Genomic DNA, 18,246 nt, shown 5'->3' on the forward strand with positions numbered 1-18,246 from the left:
TTACAGAATGCATCTTAGATAAAATACAATGCTTTAAATGGAGCCCAGCCTACAACAGACATTCGGTCAATGTTATAGCCTCCCTTTCATCCTGTGTATCTCCTGATTCTGAATGGTATAAATAAGACCAATCAATGAACATTTGACTGTTAAAACCTACCATGGATTTGACAGGCATCATGCTAACTTAGGATAAGTCTTGTTTGTTAGTATTTGCCAGTTCTGTTTTGCTGGTAGAGCACAGGTGAAAATCTGCCTTGACTGTGTACAAGATTTCTTCTACACGGCTTCTCTCTCCATTCTTGACTTCAGTCGCAGAGCTGTTATCAGTGCTGGCCTGAATTGCTCTTGGCCCTACTGATTTCCTCAATTCTGTACTGACTGAGATTTTGGTATCTGGGCTTAAAAAAATCAAGTAAAATGAAACAAACTTTAAAACAAGTATGCTTGAACTTTTTTGGGTAAATTGTCTTATCCAAGTTTTTCAGACTTTTTTTTGCAGATTTAAAACAAGTCTGATCCCAGTGTTCATTAACTTGGAACCTTTAATTTTTCTTTTTTTTTTTTTTACACTTTGTAGGAGGGAAGTTAAGATACCTATGACAAAGCAAGAGTTCAAAGATTCTTAAGTGTGATTGAAAACAGCTGTTGATGGCACGTAATTTCTTTTGCCTTTATCTTGTTCTGTCTCAGTTAGTTTTTCCCAGACTACAGACTTACCTATCTGGTTTGCCCATATCTGAGTGAGGTTTGTTGTGCCGTTAATAGCTGGGTAGCAGAGGTTTCTTTCCCACAGTGTCTGTGCAGCACTGAAACACGTTTGCAGTATTTGTTTTCAACCTAGTAGGTTAAACTGCATCGTGGTCATTTGTACCTTTTCATTGAAGAGAGGGAAGAAGAGAAGTTTGGAATTCAGTCTTCCTTTAAAAAATGTAATGAAATTATTTGGGTATCTTTAACGTAAGCAACAGGAAACAACAACAAAACCTGGCGTGCCAACAGATGAAATAGATGTTGGGGGAAACGGCGGCGGGGGTGGGGGCTTGGATTGCCAGCAAAACCCTTGCTTGATAGATGCTCAGTTTGTTCAGCATATTCCTCTGGAAGTGTTTGTCACAGGCAGAGGCGGGGACTCTGTCTATGCTTTAAGCTTCTTTAAACAGCTCAGTGAATCCTGGATTGTTCCTATAGATATTTCAGACTGTGTACACTCATGCTATCTTTGGCTGTAATGTCATCCATAAGGAATCCTGTGTTAGTGATTCGTGGCTATCACCAAGTTTAGGTGATCCTTGAACTGCTGATAATCTTCTGTTAACTTTGGCTTGTCATTACTTCAAAGTGCTATTCAAGGAAATTGTTGCAATATCAAGGTTGCTAGGGAAACAACTTTTGAGTTAATACCCTTGTGAGTTAGTATCCTTGTGATGGATGGACCCCCCCCCCCCACCAATACTTTTCTATAATGGAGAATTTGCAGAATGATTTTGTTTAGAAATGCTTTTTGTGCTTCCAGGATTTAGAATGTAGAGTCCCCTATCTCCCACTGTTAGGCCCTTTTCATCCTTTCATTTATTTGGAATTTCCAAAGATTGAGTGGGCCAGTGGGTTCTTTTTTGAATCTGCTGATTTTCTGTGAAGCTGATGTCATGGTCTGGACCTTTAGCCTTCATATGCTAATTATTAGATTACGGTGGGCAGTAGGGGCTTTGTTAGAAGGGTTAAAAAAGGTGGATTATATATCAGCTGTCTGCTTTATCTTGGATTTGGTGATATTTTAGTGATAGCAAAGCAACTTGAGGTTCTCTATTCTGTAGTATTTGGTTAGGATCCATCTCCAGGAGTTCTGATTAGAATTAGACCTTGGGAGACCCATACTTGTGATTTTAAAGATAGCAGCGGGATTATATTGCTATAAGTTTACTCTTAGGTCAGTTAAGCTTGGCATTGTGGGTAGACTTCTGCTCAGACTTTCTTCCACAGATACCTGCTTTTCTACTCTGGCTTCAAATTACCAGGGAGGAAATTCGTTGCATGGGAAACATTTTTCTGTTTAATTTTGCAACTTGAAGTAACACCACTTAGTAAATATATTGCACTGTGTGGTTTCATTTGTTTGATAGAAGTGTCAGAGATTAGTGGTACTGTTGAGATTAGTGGTACTGTTTAGATATGAGAAGTTTTTCAGACGTTTGTGTTGTAAATGATTTTAAATTAAAAGCCTCTGCCAAAAGTGTCTAATTAATTTACATAAATTTGTAAACTCAATTCTGGTTTAACTTACTTGCTTTTATTCCACAGGCAGTTATTGTAAGGAAGCAAGCCAAGTACTTAATAGAGAGAAAAAGAGGGCATTTAATTTTGCTAATTACAGACACACATGGATGGTGTGCAGACTCTTTCACTTAGAAATCCATTGTTGGGAATTATTTCCTTATTGTTATTTTAATAAAAATAATTGAACCTTTTTTAGCCTGTTAGATAAAATTAAACTGACAAACTCTGTGGAATGCCTGGGAACAACATTAAACTTGCCAGCGCAACAGCTGCAAGGCCAGGGAGCACACAAAACATGGGCTGAATACAGATCACGTTTCTAGAAAGAAAACATCAGTCTGTGTGCAGTAGTGTCAAGATATGTGTACGTTACGTAAATATTGTGCTGTATTTAAAATAAGTAATTGTTTCATTCTTCATTAGACCAGCTTTCTTGCAAGCAAACTGAAGGGGAATCTATACTGTGTCCTGAGAAAGAATAAAGGGAACTATTTTTAGGGAAGCCTTGTGGAAAGAGTTTTCCTGTTGACGGCCCTGGTATTTGAGAGGCTGGATAAAGTAAGGTTGTTAAAAATAGGATTTTAAATGTAGGTATTTTTTTTCATAATCCCTTCTTTTATCCCAGCCACTTAACCATGTCTTTCCCTGTGTGAGCCATTATCTTTTGTATTGTAGGTATCTTTGCCCTATTATTGAAGTTCAGACAATCCAGCTGTTGACGTACTGCTGTCTGATTTACAGATTTTTTTCTCCCTTTCTCCTTTCTAGTTTCCTCTAGTGACTACATTAAGTAATTCCAATGCATTTTAACATTTATCTCTCAGAGGGACAGACAGGAGATCAAGATAGAATTTGAATCTATCAGATGTATCTATTTTGGTCCTTAATAGTTACTTTGCTGGGGGGAGGTGCCTTTCTTAGAGATGTTGAAACCAGTGTGTTTCAATTTGTGTGTTAACGTGGCCTCCTGGGTGGATTGTAAGTGACCTGAGGTCAGGCAGGGCTTATACCCTGTCTCATGCCTCAGGTGTCTTTCTTCACCTATCCTAGGGCCTTGCCAATTGGTAGATGCTTAATCAATGCTTGAATGAAATCATGAGCATGGATGACCAGAATCTTGATTTTGCTGTTGCTTTATCTGTTCTTAATCAGAAAATTTTTATTGATCACTCGTTGAGGGCTTCAGTTCCATAGTGCATACAAGTATGTGTTTGCACTCCAGGAATTAATAGTCTGATAATGGAGATAAATGCTCATAACTATAGAAAGGGTGGTTTTTTTAAAATGAATTTTGTAGTGGAAGATAATTTAGATACTTTGTAAGGAGACAAATACAGTAAATAGATGCATCGAGGTAGAAGGGTGTAAATATCCGTAGGCTGCTGAGCAACTTCTCTGCCTAAATCCTGGGTTGGCTCCTTCCCCTTTGGCGTCTGTGGCCACTTTACACATGTAAATGGGGCCAGAGCAGGGATATTGCACTGTAGGATCACATTGATTAAAAAAAAACAAAACCTGTTGCCGTCCAGTTGATTCAGACTCATAGGGACCCTATAGGACAGAGTGGAATTGCCCCATAGAGTTTCCAGGAAGCGCTGGTGGATACGAACTGCCAGCCTTTTGGTTAGCCGTCTAATGCTTAATCACTGCACCACCAGGGCTATAGGACGACACTGAGTCTTGTTAAATATAGGAGTCGGCTTTTTATTCCATTAGTCAAGGTGGGTCCTTGTTGAAACTCTCCCTGTTTCTTCCCCTCTTCTCTGTTCCCCAATTTTGTTCCCCTAGCATTGTATTTGTCATAATAATCCATTCACTTATGCTTTCTTTTATTGAACAATACTAACCGATTACCTGTTCTATGTCAGGCAGGACAGCAGTTTGATTCAGTCAGTGAGAGGCACAAATGTCATGGTTTCAACTTTATACCTAAGAGTCTTTTAAGAAAAACATGTTACTATTAAATGTAGTATATAAGCATATTATTGTTATTAATATTAATAAAAGCTAGCATATAATGACTGTTACTCCGCTAGGTGATGGCCTAAATATTTAATATAAATTAAACCCTTCTCCTTAAAACCCTGTTCTCTTCAATATAAAGTTAAACTCCTTGGCCTGGCTTTTAAGATTTAACACTTTAGCTAAACAACTAGTCTTTCCAGCTTTCGCTTTTTGTATATGCTCAAATATGAATCATTTGCTCCAGCCAAACTCATGTATCCCTCAGCCCTGCAGTAGGCTTTGCACAGCCTTGAGTGCTCTGTGCTCCTTTCGTTGAAGAGAGTGAGTCACACACATCTCTTGTCTCTTCACTGAGGCCTTTGTCTCCCTCCTCTAAATTTCTGAAGCTCCTTCTGCACGGACTACTTATTTACCAATTTTAGTACATTGCCTTTCACTTTTGTTTGTTTTTCAAATGCATGTAGCTCATCTTCTCCATGAACAGTTTGAGGACAGTTAGTTATATCGGCTCTCCAGTGCCCAGCATGGAGCAGTTTTCATGGCTGGCACTCAGTGTTCTTTCGAATCATCACATGTTACAGTTGTAAGGAACCTTAAATTATGTGGTGTCTCAAGCCTAACCTTTTCATCTTATCGATGAAGAAAGGATTTGTTCTGGATCACAGGATAAAAACAGAACTTATTCTAGGGGAATGGGGGAGAAGGGACTAAACCAATGTTTTGTGTTTTTTAGGTTCTGTTTTCTTGGAGTGCCTATTAGATCTCAAATGCATGTATCAGATGATGCGATTTAATCTTCCTGCCCGTCCTACTGTATACTTTATGATCCCTTTATAGATGAGGAAACTGGCTCAGAAATGCATGATGGTTTGTCCAAACCACGCAGCTAGTAAGTGGTGGGAAGCAGGTTCCCCTTCAGGCTTGCGTTTTTCCAGAGTCCTTGCTATTTTCCCTGTCTTCTCATGCACAAACCACTGTTTTTGTTAGTTGTTCCTCAATTACACTCGCTACTTTAAACCAATACGTAGTGAATTAGTTTGGCAATACCTCTTCCATTTTGCCTTTTTCTCTCGCTATTTAAAATATTCTTGAATATCTTAAATAACACTTGAAAAGAGTCTTTTTGTGTTTCCATTTAACCCACACACCTCTAGAGTGGTCTTGCTATATCGTTCTGTCTGTAAAGAGGGGCTTGTCCAGCCTTGGCATCTGTTATTTGTGTTATGAAAACCATAGGCATATTGAATGCCTTTTAATCGAGACATAGCTGCCTTCCCTCTGCCTGAGTCCCACATTTGTTGAGAATCACCTCTTAGAGGAATGGCTGGTGTGATCCTGTTAGTGCTACCACTGTTGTCGCTGCTGCTATGGCTACTACCTTTCATCGGAGCAGCAGCCGCAACAACCACGGTGATTAATGCTCAGAAAGGCAGAATCAGCTGTTTTTCCAAATGTTTTTCTGATTTCTGTAATACTGTTTAACTGCTTTTCTGGCTGAGAATACTGCTGCTGTCAGTTATTTCTTGTATAAATGAATGTGGCTGCACAGACCTTTGTGTGATTGGCAGTTCTGTTTGCTTCAGTTAAAGCTATACTTGTGTGGAAATTTCTATATTGGTTTGAAAATATAGACAATAAAAAAAAGGGCATAGTAATTAAGTCTGACTTGTCGCAGGCGGCTGAATAAGAACGTTCATATTTAAACTACTGAGAAATGTAAATATTTGACTTGATATAATGCAACCATACATTTCTTCACTCGATCGTGATTATTTAAACCTTCTGTTGAAGTCTTAGACAGATGGTCTTTTGAGTAATGAACACTCTCCTTTGAATAGGCAAGATGCCATTTGGTAAATTGATGAAGTGGCATTATTAATAAATATTTCACGGAGCAAAAAAATCCAAAGTAGGTGTGGGTAGCTGCAATTAAAAAAAAAAAAAAATCCTAAACTCCGTCTTGTAGATAGGTAAGAGTGTGCAGTGCCTTTTCAGACATTTGAACATTGTTCTCTATTTTTGCACAGGAATAAAAAAGAAAATTGCTGTCACAACTATCGTCATCAAAATATGTTTATTAAGAGTCTCTGCCTCTGTGTGGCTGGTGTCAGAATGATTTAGTCATCCTTTCTCCCTGCTAGTTATAATCTAAGACAACAGTGATATAGTAAGGTAGGAACATACAGAAACAAAATAAAAACGATCCCGGTGAGAAATAACATTAACCGTTATTTTTGTATGTTTAAACTTAAATTTTAAGTTGGATTAGTAGTTTTTCAGTTTAAGAAAAGACTTAGTTTTTCCTCCGGTATTTGTGCCACAAGCTCCTTCTTAGTCCCCCAGAATTTTAGACAACTAGCAATACCTCATTTAGTTGTAATCATTAGGAAAAGAAATATCCCACTTAATTAAATTTCCCAGATAACGGAAGCTCTCATCAACACCAAATGGCATGCCTATTTTAATCATTTGCATATATTTTTAAATATTTCTACAACTTTCCACCCTGGCTTCTTAAACAGTTCACAGTTATCCTCTACCAACTGCTTACACTGTAACATGGTCAGCGTTAATTCTATAGATTTTTTTTCCACAACCATGAGAATTTCTCTTTGAAGTCTCTTCTTTTTGCAATAATCAGAAAAATTTATTGGGTAGAGCAAAAAGCAGGTTAAAAGAGGATGGCTGCATTAGAGTAGACATATTTGTAGTAGAGCCTTAAGAGAAAGAAAGGGAGTGGGATAGGGCCTCTGTCAGCTGGAAAGGAAGGAGATGTGATATGTGAGCAGCAGGCGGGAAATGGGGGGCAGTGGGGTGGGGTTTTTTTTTTTAATTAATTAATTTTTTTATTGTACTTCAGGTGAAGGCTTACAGAACAAATAGTTTCTCATGAAACAGAAATACACATGTTGTTTTATGACATTGGTTAACAACCCCACAACATATCAACCCTCTAACTTCTGGGGTGGGGTTTTATTGGCTTCTTCTTACCACCTCTAGTTAGGGGGCACTGACAGTGTGGTTAAAGCTGTCCCGAGAGGAGTGGGACCTCAAACTGTGGAGCAATGGGTGCTGGCAGTGCAGACCCAACCAGGTCCCATGTCTCATTTGGCATACAAATCCTGATAAGAGACAATTTCTCCTTCCGTTTTCCTTTTCTTTCTTCAAGAACCCCTTTTGTTCTGTTTTATTGAAGCATCTTCAAATTCTGTTATTTTTAGCTTTGGCCGTAGGCTAGCCACTTGCTAATCTCTAGAGGTTCAGACTGATGTGGTAGACATGTCCTTCCACAGCTAGCCCCAACCTTTCCATTCCTGTACTTGGTCTGCCACAGACATTTCCATCAATCCCCACATCTATCATGCTCAGTCTCACCTTTCTGCCTTCTTGCTGGCTGCTTCCTCTGCCTGGAGCGAATGAATAATGCCCCATCTTCTCACTTGGGCTGGGTGATGTCTCCTCACCCTTCAGGACTTGGCTGAAATGGCATCCCTTTTGTCATGTATTCCCCAACCGTCCCAGACAGTTAGTCACTGCTTCCTCTGTTCAGGCTAGCTTGGATTATATTGTATTGTGTGCGTTTATCACCAGCCTGTGGGAGTCTTGTCTGTGTCACTTTCCTGGGATACTCCTGTGGTGCTGAGCTTATTACCTGCTTAGAGTAGGTGCTTAGTAAATGTTTGTTGAAATAATAAATGAATGAAGTATATTTATTGAGCATTTCATTGCTTGAGGTTACAGAACAAGTGTTTTGTCTTCTATGAGTTTTAATATTGTGGGAAGATAAATATCAACCAATACAGATTCTAGTTTTCCCACTAATTATGAATTGAGAAAAAGAGTATATGAGGTTAGGAAGCAAATTGAACTGGTGAATGAGGTTATTCGAATTGCCTTAGAATGTTCCCTAGGGAGGAAGGGTGGCTCTTCAGCTGTGTTTGCTTATCATCTAAGCCATAATCTTGTGAGCATCATTAACAAGGCAGCCACGGAGCTACAAAAGAAAACCATACAGTTCTCTTGGAGATTTTGGCTCTGCCTTCAGCATATTCATGATTACTATAATATTCATCCTAATATTTCTTTTCCTTATGCTGTAGGGTCGGTATAAGTCAGAATCGACTCGATGGCACCTGACAACCGCAACAATATAGGATCGCTATCAGTTGGCATTGACTCAGTGACATCGGATTTAGTTTTGATTTTGTATGCTTGAGTAATTACTCTGTAGAAAAGCTTTTCTATAGAAAGTGAATTGTGTAATTACTTCTCTAAAAAATTGGCTCTATACTTATTCTTGGCATTAGTGTTCAAGAAGAATGGGAATCATTTTGGGACTGCCAGTAATATTTCAGACCATAGACTGGGAGTGTTATGTATCAGGAGGTCACCTTTGCAGGCACAGATGTTAAATCAGCTACTGTGAGCAGAGTTGTTTGTGCTTTAGTCATGGCATCCACAATTAGTCTTGGCTCTGCAGGTTAAGCATCTCTCCCCAGGTATTATTTTAGAGAAAACTATGTAGAGCGAGGAATCTGGAAAGTAAATATGTACTGGGTCAGATAACTTTGTTTTGGTTCATCACTCATCAGTGAGCATTGCTTCATTAGACATTGAGAGGACCTCAGAGAAAGTCTCTGAATAGCAGGGGATTTGGATGATGGTGATGCTGGTACTATTGCCTAGATTGGTAATTTTCAAAGTCTTTATTTTTTTATTCCTCTGCCCTGCCATCCTCCCCTCCTTCCTTCGCCTTTCTCCCCCAAGTGATCGCAGAACATGTTTTGAAAATCATGAAAACTGGTTCTGGAAACACTAGAGTGAGTCCTGTGGCTCTGTCCCTAGGGATTATCTGATTGAGGCAGTGACAAGGTGACCTTGTCCAGAAAGGGCTTTTTATCCTGTTAGGCTGCGTTCTCATCTCCCGTGGGCACATAGACATGATTTGGGGAAGCTAGCTTCTGGCTTATCTGTGGGTACCAGTCTCCTGGCTGTTACGTATGCCAGCTATGTGTCCTGCGTGTACAATTCTGTTGTGGTTTTTTTTGGGGGGTGGTAGGGGAGGGGAAGCAGTCGAGGGCAAGAGTTTATTTATAATTTATTTATTTACTTGAAGAAATATATTCACATGGTCCAAAAGCATGTTCAGTGAAAACTTCTCCCCACTTTTTGCCCCATCAATCCCTTCCCTTCCTGCAGCCTCCAGTGCTGGCAGGTCTGTGTCTCCTTTCAGAGATATGTCCTGCACATTCACACAGATACTTCTATTCCCTTTTCCTTTTTTAAAAGTGGTAGCGTATATACAGTATTTTGAACCTCTGAGTATACTGTGAATATTCATTAACTTCTTTAGCTTTATATGGAAAATAAGTCAATTTAGAAAATGACTGGCCTTTGTTGGAATTTTACTTGCATAACTGGAGAAAGGCTGGGGTGGCTTCCTGGTTGGCGGAATACTCTTCCACCGCTCAGAAGGAAGAAATAGTCTTGATACTTGATCCTGTGACCATGGTTCCTCCAGTGAGCAAACTATGAAATGCCCTTGGCTTCTACTCACTAACCTCCACCCCAAACAACAACAAAGAGACAAAACAACAACAAAAAAATCCTCAAGTCCAGAAAACCTCTCTTGACTAACTTGCTTTTTATTCTCTTTTTCTCCATTTCCTCAGAAATTGTGATTCTCTAGCAAACGGATAGAAAGGTTCCAGATTGTTTTTTTCCTCTTCCCAAGTCTTCAGTTCTAGCCATTTTCTCTCTCAGTTGATTCATCCTCCTTATGTTTCCAGGGTAGTACAGAGTACCTCCCACTTCGGCATATCCCTCGTTTGTATCCTTTGAACTACTGCAGCCTTGAATAGTCTGTCGAGTAAAACTTAACATTTAATTTTGTATTGTCTTTTATCATTATCTAACTGCCTTACAACTAGCTTGTGAGCTTGAGGGCAGGGACCACATCTTATATTTTTGTATCTCCCTTCTTGCCCTGGTGGCACACTGGTTAAGTGTTTGGCTGCCAACCAAAAGGTCAGCAGTTCGAATCCACCAGGCACTCCTTGGAAACCCTATGGGGCAGTTCTGGTCTGTCTGATAGGGTCGTTATGATTCGGAATTGACTCGATGGCAACAAGTTTGGTTTTTTGGTTTATTTTAGGGTAGGGTAATTTAGAATGGATTCAGGCCCGGCAATCTACTTCTGGAAAATCAGCTATTGAAAACCCTGTGGAACAAGTGATTCTGACTCCATGGCAACTGGTTATAAGAATGTCAGCCTGTGGGCTGCAGCTTCACCTCTGGCCTGAGAGCTCCAGCCTGCCCTTCCTGATGGTCTGCCCTGTGAATTTTGAACTTGCCTAGCCAGCCCCGCAATCACATGAGCCGGTTCCTTGCAATAAATAATCAAAATCTCTCTCTCTCTCTAGATATATGTATGTGTATATATATGTATGTATATATATGCACATACATACGTACCACCCCCCGTCTGTTTGTCATATTGTGATGATGTGTGTGTTGCTGTGATGCTGGAAGCTAAGCCACCAGTATTTCAAATGTCAGCAGGGTCACCTACTGTGGACAAGTTTCACCGGAGCTTGTAGACTTAAGACTGAATGGGAAGAAATGTCTGGCTACCTGCTTCCGAAAATTAGTCAACAAAAAACTTATAGATTACAAAAGAACATTGTCTGACTTGCTGGCTTTGGACACATCATCAGGAGGGATCAGTTGCTAGAGGAAGACATGTCTGGTGAAGTAGAGGGCCAATGAGAGGTGTAGAAGACCTTTGGTGAGATGGATTAGCACAACAGCTGCAGTGATGGACTTGAACGTGCTGGCTATTTTGAGGATGAGACAGGACAAGGCAGCATTTTGTTCTATTGTACATTTTGTTCTATTGGTTACCATGAGTCTGAGTTGACGCAATGGCCTCCATCCCTCCCTCCCTCCATCTTCTGTTTCTCTGGTGGAACCCTGAGTGGTATTCTGCTAGAGAGAGCATTTGGGGAAATATCCAATGCTGTGTTCTCCCGATTTATAACCTTCCTTGATTTCCCATTGCCTATAAAAAGTTCAAAGTGCCAACATGAAATATTGAGTCCTAAAGCTCTGGCCTCCAACTCCCTTTCATCCTCATTTCCATCTCTCTCTTGAGGACCCTGGTATGTTGCAGCCATCCCAGACCCGCTACTATTTCCCTGTGCGCTCTCATGCCGTAATTTTGTCAGCTGCTGCTTCTACCTGGAACCGGCTCTCTTCTACCTGGCAAATCTGTTCATCCTTTAGGGTCTGCCCTAGGTTTCATCCCTTCTGAGAAACTTTGCTGACCAGCCCCACCTGACAGTTGGCTCTTCTTGATGCTTCCATAGAACTATGCAGCTATCTCTTTCATAATGTCTACATCAACATGTTGTAATTGTTTGCACATTGCTTTCCTTTACTACACTGTGTACTATTTTCAGGAACTGAGTCTTTGTCTTCCAGAGTCTTACACAGTTCCTGAAATAAAATCGACATTCAGTAAACAAGTGGAGTGAGTTCATGAATGAGCTGTGCTCAGTTTTCCCACGTAGAGTAGATTAGGATGTGTCTGAGATTACATTTGGCATCTCCTCACAGAGCTGAGTGCTGTGCTGTCTGGTACTGTGTGTGCTATCATTCAGTGCCCTTGATTGCCTGGCTGGGCAAGGTCTTCCTGTTAAATCTTTCACTGGGTGGAATGGGAAGTTCATCAAGTGTATTGAATTGACTCGACTTTTACTACTAAGTAGGAATAGGCCATAAAAAACCTTTTTGTAAAAATAGATGAAAAATGGTGAGTGACTGATGGTGGAAATCTCATAGAATAATAGTGGCCTTTTAGTTTTTTTCCCACCTCTCTTCTTGAGGGCAGAAAGCAAGAAGAGCTGAGAAGAAGAAGACAAGAGCCGAGATCTCTTTTGAGGTGAGAGGGATATCTTTATATCCAAAGGTAAAGCTATGTTGTATATCCACCTGCCTGCAGATAGCCTGGGAAATGCAAAATGGACTTTTTTAGTTTTTAGATCAGTCTACTACATTTATATATCTAAATCACTGTAGCTCCTTTAGCCCTCAAGATTTAGACAGGATTCCTGGTCTGCTGGAAGAAGAAAATGGCTTTTTCATTTTTTGTGATCTTTGTATTCTTATTAGTTATACATTTTTCAGTTTAACAACATGATTGCTGATTGTTTTGCATCCATCAATGGCACCAGAAATAGAAAGGAAAATAGAAATTTCTTTTCAGTCTGTAAATAGTACATTCTGAAATGTTTAGAAATTTGGCATCTGTATCTTTAGCTCTTAAAAGACGCTAACTATGACTTATTAAAAGCAATAATATAGATCTTCATTTATTGACAAGGAAAGAAGTCGTTGATACTTTAAGTAAAAAAAAAAACAAGGTTGTAGAACAGTATCATATATATAAACCAAAACCAAACCTATTGACATCGTGTCGATGCCAACACATAGCGACCCTGTAGAACAGAGTAGAACTGATCCCTAGGGTTTCCCAGCCTGTAATCTTAACAGAAGCAGACTGCCACATCTTTCTCCCATACAGCAGCTGAACTGCCAGGCTTTTGGTTAATAGCTGAGCACTTTAGCCACTGTACCACTAAGGCTCTGTATCATATATATATATATATGTATATACACACACACACACACGCACGCACGCACACGCACCCCCACACCCACACCCACACACACCATACCATACCCATTGCTGTCGAGTCTGTTCCAACTCATAGCGACCCTATAGGGCAGAGTAGAACTGCCCCATAGGATTTCCAAGGAGCAGCTGGTGGATTCGAACTGGCAAGCTTGTGGTTAACAGCCATAACTCTTAACCACTGTGCCACAAGGGCTCCACAATATCCATAGTACATTCAATTAAACATATAATCTTAAACACCAAAAAAAAAAACCCAAACCCGTTGCCGTAGAGTCGGTTCCAACTCATAGCATAGCATAGTAGAACTGCCCCATAGGGTTTCCAAGTAGCACCTGGTGGATTTTGAACTGCTGACCTTTTGTTTAACAGCCGAACTCTTTTTTTTTTTTTTAAATTTTTTTATTGTACTTTAGATGAAGGTTTACAGAACAAATAGTTTCTCATTAAACAGTCAGTACACGTATTGTTCTGTGACATTGGTTAACAACCCCACGACATGTCAACACTCTCCCTTCTCGACCTTGAGTACCTTTTTTTTGGTGAAAATATACATAGCCAAAGTTACACCATTTTGAAAGTTTCTACATGTACAATTCAGTGACATCGATTACATTCTTCCAGTTGTGCTGCTATTCTCACTTTAGATGAAGGTTTACATAACAAAATAGTTTCTCATTAAACAGTTAGTACACATATTGCCCTATGGCAAGGGTTAACAACCCCACATCATGTCAACACTGCCCCTTCTCAACCTTGGGTTCCCTATCACCAGGTTTCCTGTCCCCTCCTGCCTTCTAGTCCTTGTCCCTGGACTGCTGGGCCTCCTTAGTACTGTTTTGTTTTATGAGGCAGTCCAGTACCCGGCTGAACAGTGAACTTTGGGAGGGGCTTCACCACTGAGCTAAAAGGGTGTCTGGGGGCCACACTCTCGGGGTTTCTGCAGTCTGTCGGTCCAGTAAATCTGGTCTTTTTTTGTGAGTTAGAATTCTGTTCTACATTCTTTTCCAACTCTGTCCAGGACCCTCTATTGTGATCCCGGTCAGAGCAGTCAGTGGTGGTAGCCGGGCACAATCTAGCTGTATTGGACTCAGTCTGGTGGAGGCCCTGGTAGCTGTGGACCGTTAGTCCTTTGGACTAATCTTTTCCTTGTATCCTGTTCTCTTCATTCTCCCTTGCTCCTGAAGGGGTGAGACCAGTGGAGTATCTTAGATGGCTGCTCACAGGCTTTTAAGATCCCAGACTAACAGCCGGAACTCTTAACTGCTATGCCACCAGGGTTTCCAAACCCTAAACACATAACCCTTTGTGAAACATTCTGGTTGCATTTTCTTTGCCACACCTTAACAGTCTTCTCATTTATTTGCATATGGCCTTGGGCCTCTGGCTGGGTGGAACCAGTATACCCTGGCCCCCTATCTGTCATCCTGCTTATCTGGCCTGGCTTTTGCCCCAGGCTTTTCTCCCCTTAACTGCAGCATAAATTTCCTTTCAGCCGTTACAGGTAACAACAACCAAAATGACCTTCCAAGAATCAAAAGTTTCACTTCCCAACCCCCTTCCTTCTTTCTGGTACAAAGTCCCATGCTTTCACGAGTCTGGAGCCCTTGCAGAGAATCCCGTCCTGACGCCAACTGTAAAAACGGTGTGGGGGCGATGTCTGACCTCCTCTAACTTCACAAGGGGGAAGGAGAATCAAGATCAACAGCCCAAGGCTGATTCCCATGAGGCAAAGGTTAGACATGCCTCCTTTCTCTTGCTGGACACTGGTGACTTTTATTTGTTAGCGAATTAAGTGACCGAGGGGACAGGGATGTATTTGCCCCACGCTCCACTGCTCATCAAAAGGTCAGAGGTTCAAACCCACCAGCAGCTCTGCAGTAGAAAAGACCTGGCGACCTGCTCCCATACAGATTTCCAAAACCAAACCCATTGCCATCTAGTCGATTCTGACTCATACCGCCCCTGTAAGGACAGAGTAGAACTGCCCCATAGGGTTTCCAAGGCTGTAAATCCAGAAGCAGACTGCCACATCTTTCTCTAGCAGAGCATCTGATGGGTTTGAACCGCTGACCTTTAATTTAGCAGCCAAGCACTTGAACCACTGTGTCACCGGGGCTCCCTCCATAAAGATTACAGTTTAGGAAATCCTAAAGGGTAGTTCTGTTCTGTCCTGTAGGGTCGCTTTGAGTCGGAATTGACTTGACAGCACACAACAGCAAGGTGAAAATACAGTCAAGACTTTGCTTTCTGTCTCTGTTTGTTCTAATCGTACAAGCTTGTGCCAGGTATAGATACTGTTCAGTGAGAGACACTCCTAGTGCAGATGAAGCCTTCAAGATGACCTCATATTTATAAAATTTACCTAAAATAGCTTCTTAATGATTCTTGGACAACTTAGCTGTTTTTCTGTAGCTGAGGGAATTAGTAGGTGTCAGACCCTGATTTTTGTCATCTACAAATACCAGTGTGTACAAACAAGGCATGTTCCATTTGTAGCCTTTTTATCATCTTCTAGTAATGTGGCCTCAGTTAAGTTTTTCAGCCTATTGAATGAAGACTGTTTCTTTATCTCTAAAAATGATGGTAATGCTTTTTGTAGTGGATTGTTTTGAGAATTAAATGAGATAATGTAAATGAAGCACCTTTCCAGTGCCTAGCCCACAACAGACTTTAAGTTGCTGTTATCTTCTTTTTCCATCATTCTTTGTGGTGTTTGGCGTAAGTTGTTTTCACTTAGTCCCTACCTATCCTCTTGGACAGTGGGAAATGAGGTGGGTTGGGTGGCATAGTGGTTAAGAGCTACGGCAGCTAACCAAAATGTCGACAGTTTGAATCCACCAGGTGATCCTTGGAAACTCTGTGTGGCAGTTCTACGCCGTCCTATAGGGTTTTTATGAGTTGGAATTGATTTAAGGGCAACAGGTTTGGTTTTTTTGGGGGGGGTTTGGGATCAGGTTGTAAAGGGCCTTGATTGCTCTGCTGAGAAATTCACATTTTATTCTGAAGCAGAGGGAAGCTATGGAAGGTTTTTGAGGTTTATTGAAGGTTTTGAAGGAATGGACATGATCATGATTAGACGTGCTCGATAAAGGCTTGTGCCTAAAATTGATTGGATTGGATACATTTTAGAACTTTATGATAAAATAATTATGCATCATATATGAGAGAACTTCTTTGAAGATGTGCTTTGCAGACAGTGAGTCATCGTAGGATTAGACCTACTGGAAGTGAATAATTCCTGAAAGATGAAATGCCCACATTTTTAAGCATGGAATAGATGCCTCTCTGTCTGTGGTCAGGAGATTGGATTAGATAACCTCAATATCTCTATGAGTTGGAATCAACTTGACAGCAACGGGTTTGTTTGTTTTTTTTTTTAAATCTTTGAAATTATTTTATTGAGGATTAACCAACCATAAAATGAAATTTGCCTTTTTTTCAGGCATTTGGGAAATTACTGTATAGCCCAGACATTCTACCAAGCCGGCTAATGCTATCTGTACTTATCATACTGATAACTTTAAATTATTACATTATTAACTGTAAATGCTAAATCTTCAAAGGATATTTTTATACATTACACATAATCTGCTACAAAAAGGCGTAAAACTTGTGTCTACTCTTATAGATTTGGATAAAGTATTTTTTAAAATAATACACAGAGATGTGAGAGAGGCATAAGACTGAGCTGAAGAAATGACATTCTTTCTCTGCCCTAATGCCCCCCCTTCCAAATTACTTTTTATTAATCTATAGGATCAAGCAGTCCTTGCCTTCCAGGTCATATACATGTGTTTTTATGGAGAATGCTCCCGGAGACAGCTTGTTTGTAAGGGTATTCTGAAGATTGGACTTCTGAAAGTGTTAATGTGATTTCATAAGCACAGGTATTTTCTTTTTGTTAAAATATCAATAAAAAGCATCAAATGAGCAGATAAAGTTGATGGAAGATAAAGTCTAAGTTTAACTGTTTAACTGAGCACTTTTATTGAGCAGGAACCAAAAAGCTGACTTATTATATTAACTCATAGCTTCAGAAACTGACAAAAAAAAGAATTTAGGACTCGTTCAGTGTCAGTAAACCCAGTCAATTCTCGATCTCATTCTTTATTTGTTAATAGAAAAACCTTAGTGGTACTTGGGCCTCAGAATGCAAGACACCCATATAATTTATTGTTAATGGTTTATTTTCCTTAGTTTCAAATGTTTTTAGTAAATATATCTAATAGAATCTAGAGTTATTTTCTTGTTGAAAATGATAAATTATCACCAAGTGGCAAGCCCAGAGATAAATTTGTAAGAACTTGCTGTAATGTCCAGCACACAGTGGGTGCTTTGTGAGTGTTAATGACAAAGTGCCTGATGAATGCATTGACTGTTGCCGTGAAAATTCTGGTCAAATTTTAAATCTTACCACTGTAGTCCACAAAATGAATCTATATTCATCCCCACTTCCCTCCATTTTGTTTATCTCATTTCTTCCTCTTATTCTCTACACCCAGTTTCTCTTTTCATTTCCCTGTTTTCTCCTGGGTTTGTCCTTCCTTCCCTTCCATTCTTCCTCTTACCTGTCCTCTCCCCCAGCACTTCTGTAAATTACCAAAGACACCCCTGACTGGGCTCAGCAGTTTAGTGCTCTTCTACCCTGTGGGTTTTTAACCCTCATTGAAAGGGAGGGAATAGGTAACACAGTAAGCAAGAACTGAAATGATGAACCTGAGTAAGTAGAAGGTATTGGAAGGAGGCTGTTCTGACAAAGATTAGCTAAATGACATTTAGACTCCAGTTTGAAGGTGCCATTTCATTGCTATCTAGCTTTCTTAATTGATGCTTTTTATTTGAGCTTTAGCTTATAGAGAGGTAAGAGCTTGATAAGGAGAAACAGGACTTTCTAGACATAATTAGCAGGCAGTGCAGGTCTTGGTGGTGTGTTGAAGTGGCTTTCTTCAAAATTGAATACCCAGTGAGTGTTTGCAGTTGTGCAAGTACACGTTAGACACAGACATCTCATTTTTATTTTGACCTTGCAGTCTGTGCAAAAGTAAGAATTAAGAAACCATTGGAATTAAGCTCAGAGGAGCCAGTTTTGGGTCAACAGGTCACTGAGGAGTTTCTGAAGAGCATTATAGCCCAGCTCCTGGTGGGCAGAGGCGAGGCTCAGGGGTGAGCTCCTAACAACACCAGGCTCCCAGGTTGGCAGCCACTTCAGTCCTTCAAGTACACTTGTGCAAAGGGGATGAGATCATTGCTTCTGCACCTTCATGTTTGCGGGCCAGTTCAGATAGGGTGTAGGAATGCTGTGCACG

At 40.3% G+C, this 18,246-nt stretch overlaps 1 protein-coding gene across 2 annotated transcripts in view; it reads left to right on the forward strand.

Annotated features, from left to right (window-relative positions):
* Positions 1-18,246, forward strand: part of SIPA1L2 (signal induced proliferation associated 1 like 2) — a 243,289-nt gene that overhangs the window by 70,675 nt on the left and 154,368 nt on the right. The window lies entirely within an intron of this gene.

This window comes from Trichechus manatus, unplaced genomic scaffold (assembly GCF_000243295.1).
Source record: "Trichechus manatus latirostris isolate Lorelei unplaced genomic scaffold, TriManLat1.0 scaffold00021, whole genome shotgun sequence".
NCBI classification, from domain to species: Eukaryota; Metazoa; Chordata; class Mammalia; order Sirenia; family Trichechidae; genus Trichechus; species Trichechus manatus.